Source organism: Peromyscus maniculatus, chromosome 14 (assembly GCF_049852395.1).
Source record: "Peromyscus maniculatus bairdii isolate BWxNUB_F1_BW_parent chromosome 14, HU_Pman_BW_mat_3.1, whole genome shotgun sequence".
Classification (NCBI taxonomy): Eukaryota; Metazoa; Chordata; class Mammalia; order Rodentia; family Cricetidae; genus Peromyscus; species Peromyscus maniculatus.
The window spans coordinates 87,020,978-87,027,095 of NC_134865.1; the positions used below are offsets into that span (position 1 = coordinate 87,020,978).

Below are 6,118 nucleotides of genomic sequence, written 5' to 3' on the forward strand. Positions count from 1 at the left end.
GTAAAAATTACAGCATGACTTTTTTCTATTTTTCAAGTTAATGATTATAATGAATACAGGTTACAAAAGAGTATTTATGTCATTGCTCTTATATGATTTAACATTTTATGTATAACAGGTGAAAAACAAATTTTCCCCAAATATCCACATACATCCACATCCAAGCAACTTGTTATAGATTAATAATGTTTAAGTAAGCAAGGTATGTTTTTCTGCCAGTTCTTTTACTTGAAGGCTACACTTTGCAATTACAAAGAAATGATCATTTTATTATTTATTGCAAAAGGCAATGTTACAAAAAAATCTTAAAAGAATCACAAATGAGGGCGGGGGGAGGACAGGGGAATCTGTGGCTATTATATGGAACTGAATGGTGTTGTAAAATAAAAAAAATAAATAAAAATAAAATAAAAAAGAATCACAAATGAAAACTTTTATATGCAAAAACAATAATTCATTTCTACTTTAAATCCCCCTGGTATATATCCACTCACCAACAGTTTTTTTTTTTTTAATTAAATCTTATCAGAAAGCTGAGGGAAGAAATGGTTACAAGTAATTAAAAAGTCTCCTTTGATCCTTATCTTATTCTAGCAAGAAAGGCATGTCAGATAGTAATAATCAACTGCCTTTGTTCTTGTTTCTTGACCTCAACAATTCCCTCACTCATCTCTTAAAAGTCTCACTTTCTTAACTTTAAAGTCAGGATTTTCTACATGAAAGTCATTAACAAAAACATCTTAACATAACTTTACAAGCAATCAACCTGTCTAAATACTTTCTAATGGTGGTGGTTGAATCATTAATCTGCTCTAGTAGCAATACTTAGAAAAAATAAATCACTCCTATTGTAAGTACAAGTCACACTGCACAGTGAGGTGATAGAAAACCCCTTTGATTTTTCATATAACTCATAGATTAGGAGGGATGTGGTAGCCATGAGAGGATTAAGCAGAGCTATGCTCACTAACAGCATGAGGTCCTGTGGACATGTAGTCCTTGGGGCTCTCCTCTCCATGACTTACTTGAGGAAGCTTTGCTGGCCACCAAGCCATGTTCTATGAAGTCCAATGGCTCTTGACAGTTCAAGTTGTCACAGTCTTTGTGAGTTCATATGTGTATCTGCCATGTTGTTTTCTAAAAACACGGTTTCCTTGATGTTTTCCACAAATTGTGATTCTGACAATCATTATACCCCCTCTTCTGCATAGATATATGAGCACTGAAGGGAGGGGTGTGACGAAGACAGCCCATTTAGGAATGGACATGACAAAGGTCATTGAGTTGTGGTTTTCATGTTGTTATTCTCAAAGATAGCAAGGATACTAAAAACAGACCTTTTGGAGAGCAGTCTAAAATCTATTGTCAATTTCAACTTCTGTAATATAATCCTGTCCCTATAATATAATTTCATCATAAAATATCTTCTTTCAGCTGCCATAAATTGAATCTTGTGGGACTTACTCCTATACACATGGTGGACAATTAATCTGATAAAAACAAAACAAAACATTTTTTATGAACAGATCTTGGTCCACCTGCCTCAACCATCCTTCATTGTGTCTCAGGTAATTCTGTCCCTAAGAATAACTGTCCCCTCCTCTTCCAGCCAGCATACTGCTCATAGCTTACTAAGTGCCCAAACTGCAGTCCATTCAGGGACTGTGGCTGTGTTACTTTGAATGAGAATGCCATCCCTACCCCCACACCCCACACACACAGGCTCAGAGGTTTCAATACTTGGTTCACAATTGGTGGGATGGTTTAGGAAGGATTAGAAAGTGTGGCCTTGTTGGAGAAGTTTGTCATTTAGGGATGTTTTTGAGGATTCTAAAGACTCATGCTATTTTAGGCACTTCTGCTTCCTGATTATAAATAAAATTTTGAGACCTCAGCAGCTGCTTCAGCTACCTTTCTTTATTCAGCCATCATCTAATCTGAGGCTCTGAGGCTGTAAGCCTAATTAACTGATTTCTCTTTAATGCTGTGATCATTGTATTTTATCACAGCAATAGAAAAGTAAATAAGACAGATATGCTTATTATAATGCAGGGTAAGGGGAACTCTGAAAAAAATAAGATTGCAATTTCTTTGTCTCTATGAGAAATGAGCTAGCTCTGTCAGTGATCAGATTTCACCTCATAGACCCAGTCTGATCGATGATGGACTCAGATAACAATGGAATACTGTGTGATTTTTTTATTTTCTAGGTAGGAAAATTACAATAGTCCAGCTATGGATGAGGGCAGGGTCTGAAGGTGGGTGGATGCAAGAGTTACAGCAAGAGAAATCAGACACAGGACACTTCTTAGTTTCATTTTTAGGAGACATGGACAAATAGGAAGTGCATCTCAGTATGGCTGTCCAACTCTGACAAGAGCCATCCTTGGTGGAACCAGTCTTAGCAGAGAATGTAAGGAGTTGGTGAGGGAAGGAGGTCAGCCAGATCACAGTGTTCCTGAGAATCATTCAGCCTGACTGAATAACAGCCAGAGTACTTCTTTATTCATACAGAATTTAGTAAGCAGGGATACGTTCATGATGTTCCAAAATATAGATCATATAAATTTGTTTTGGGACATGTGTTTCACTTCATTGCTCATCTTCTAGTCATCATTAATAATCTATGACAGAACAGAGTTATCATTTCAAATCATTTTCCCTCAAGTTTTGACATCCTTGATAAAGAATTTTCATTTTTATTCATTAGCCATTGAACCCAAGTTTTACAATCTAGAGGCAAATGACAGTCAGTTTTCAAGGTGATAGCTTTTATAGCTGCAAGGACACTAGACCAAAACAAAATCTTCTAGACAACTTAGGCATAATGCCATGTCCCAATCAGTGTATTACTAACTCTTAATGGTAAGAGTGACAAAGACAAATCCTCAGGCTAAAGCTGCTGCAGTTGTTTTTCAAATTCTGGCATATTAAAATGTTAATCTTAATATTCTGTTGTTTCTTGGTCATATGACACCACAGTAGCTCTGTATGTGCTAACTTTTCTAAGAATGGGAGGTCCTGACATTTCATTTTTTTATCTTTGTTTGACTCCAATCTTTATTCATCAATGTAAGTCTCTGTGTAGGACTGAGGTAACTTCAGATATTCTAACTTGTTGCTGTATATGCCACATTACTGTCTGAATTTATATAGGAAGAGACTTGCAATCTGATCCATGGCCAAGTCCTCCAGTCCACTGAATCTGGTTAACTTTTTAAAGTTTACTTTGTTTTGAATATTTTGTTCATGAGTAAAAGTAGGGACTGGGGTCTTTATGTGTCAAACCTCCACTGCTTGAGGAAGACCTTCAAGTAGATAAGAATATCTCCCTAAAAGCAGGAGGGATAGTATGTTCAGGACTGTCCTGCAGAAGCTAAGAATGAGTACTTGTGGGAGAAGTCATAAATGTTTCATAAGAAATTTTCCATCAATCAAATATTCCCAAAATGTACAAATATTAAATGTTTCACCAAAAAATAAAAATAAAAAAAATAAATGTTTCCAACTATGCAAAAGGCGGAGATGAAAACCACAGGAGGCCCAGAGGGCATCATGTGGCTCAGCTTTGCCGGGTCTTTGTCAAGCTGCTGTGTTGGGGGTATGACTTCTGCCTTTCACACCAGATTTGGCTGTGCCAGGAGATCTCACTTCTCATGATGTTTGATTGAAAGGATAAGTTTCTACAAATTTCCATGATGAACAGAGATAAAAGCCATGGAGTAATAAACTGAATTAGCTAAAAGCACAGCTGTGTCTCATCTGACATTAAAGTGAACAGACCTCAGGAAGAAGAGGGGAGGTTCCAGACCTGCTAGGATTTACAATCTAAGGATCATAATGTTCACCCCAACATCCTCTTGGTTTTCTCTAAACCTACATTCTATTCTAATAAAAAATCTGACCAAGGCTGTGCCTGGAATATGAAAAGACTAAGAATGCCCATGGATTTCCTTCCCATCAAATTTCAGTGACCAAATTAGGGCACTTCATGTTCTCAAAGCTGTCAGTTGGCATTTTGTTCATGGGATATGGTGGCTCAAATTTTTTAAATAATACAAAGAGAATATGTAATGTTTTGAGGACATTGGATCCCATCAGAACAAGCATGTAGAGAGAATTTCAGGGAACCTGTAAGAAAATTGCAGCCCAGCCACCTGACAGGAGTGCCTAATCTAACCTTTTCTGCCTAAACTCCTGGAGGGAGCCTGTTTTCTGTGTCTTGTGTGCCCCCTGGTGGCCCTGAGCAGCCTCACAGTGAGGTTTATGTCTGGGTTTACACTGAAGTCCCCTCACTGTGTCTCTAGCACAGTAATAAGTGGCAGTGTCCTCAGATCTCACACTGCTCATTTGCAGGTACACAGTGTTCTTGGCATTGTCTCTGGAGATGGTGAATCGGTCCTTCAGGGATGATGCATACCTGATGGTACTGCTACCTGGATTAATTTCTCCAACCCACTCCAGCCCCTTCCTTGGAGCCTGCCGGACCCATTCCATCCAGTAGTCACTGAATGTGAATCCAGAGGCTGCACAGGAGAGTCTCAGGGATCCTCCAGGCTGTATCAGGCCACCCCCAGACTCCACCAGCTGCACTTCACACTGGACACCTGCAAAAAAAAAAAAAAGAGAATGCAGTTAGTATACTGCCACAAAGACTCACTGTCATTTCTGCTCAAGTCCACTAACACACTCAGTATTTCTGCTTCTCCATAAATTACCTTTTAAAAGAGCAACAAGGAAAAGCCATATCAGAACCAAATCCATGGTGTGGTCTGTGTTCAGTGCTGATCACTGACTGGGGAGACCTGGGAATCCAGGACTGATCGCTTTTGCCTGAGTTCAGGGTCAGTGCTGGCCTGGTTTTCAAGAGAAGAGAGAGGCCTTATTTGCATGTCTTCTTGCTATATAACAAGTTTTGTAGCTGGCGCTGAGAGATGGCATGTTCTATTTTCTAAATGTGCTGGGGGAGTCTGGTAATGAAAAAGATTGTAGGAAAATTTTGTATGTGATACTAAGCTATTTTTTCTTGGCACACACTTGGTATCATCTATTTCATTTAATACTCACAAACAACAGACACATTTTATGGTTAATTTCAGCCCAATTCTTCATGTCTTCTTTTAAATGGTAGTAGACATTGCTTTCTGACATGCTCTGGAGCTCTTCTGTTTTACTGTGTGGACTTCAACACTGATGTACTTAGCACTGCCTTAGTCAGCTCCAGTGCTAAGTGTCACTGCCTCATGATTTTGGGAACTCCCTTTCATTTTATTTATTTATTTGTATTATAAACCAACCAGAGTCTCCCCTACCTCCTCTCTTCCATTTCCCCCTGCAGCCTCCCTTCTACCACCATCCACTTCTCCATACAGAAAGGTGCTGGTTACCCATGGGACTCAACAATGCCTGGCATATCAAGTTGAGGCAAGGCTAATCACCTCTCCCTGCATCAAGGCAGGACAAGGAATCCCAGCATGGGGGATGGGAGAATTCCCTTTCTATGTTGAGGTCATTTGACAAGACTGAATTCCAGTGTTCATATAGGAAACTTGAGAGGACTTGTCCAGATTTGTGTGTGTCAGGTGTGTGAAATTCTTGTGTTATTACCTATGTAAGTTCTCGTCTCCTTGCCCATCTACCTATTTGTTCACTAGAAAGGGAGTGACTGATAAGCTGAACTTCCATGTATAGCTCAGTATTTGATTTCCACACGTCCTCCACATGTGAGAGAACAGATTGAACCTCAGTAAGTTACACCAAGTGAGATAAGTCAGGCACAGGAAGACAAATCTACCTGAACAGGGTTAAATAGTGTATGAAAAGATGGATATTCCGCAATGGAGAGCATTGTTGTTTCTCAGAGGCTGAGGGGGGAAGGGGATGTGATACCGAAAGGCAACGGTCCCAGTTTTGCAGTACAGATGAAAAAGTGTGATTTTTATTTCAAATATGTTGAATTGCACAAGCTACTTTTTTGACCCTGAAATAATAATAGGAAAGCATGTTAATTCTTTGCACTTCTGTTTCCACACTGTTTTCATAAATTAAACAGAAGATAACCAATTAATATATGAAATAATTATTTGCTAATTAATGACTTTTAAAAACCAAATATTAA

The 6,118-nt window shown here is 38.8% G+C and overlaps 1 pseudogene across 1 annotated transcript; it reads right to left on the bottom strand.

The window, feature by feature from the left end:
• Window positions 1-4,170: 4,170 nt before the first annotated feature.
• LOC102911382 (Ig heavy chain V region 441 pseudogene) lies at window positions 4,171-4,851 on the bottom strand (annotated as a pseudogene). The gene is made up of 2 exons (XR_013044232.1): window positions 4,719-4,851; window positions 4,171-4,607 (listed from the first exon to the last, which is right to left on the bottom strand). The product of XR_013044232.1 is annotated as an Ig heavy chain V region 441 pseudogene (transcript).
• Between the last annotated feature and the right edge of the window lie 1,267 nt (window positions 4,852-6,118).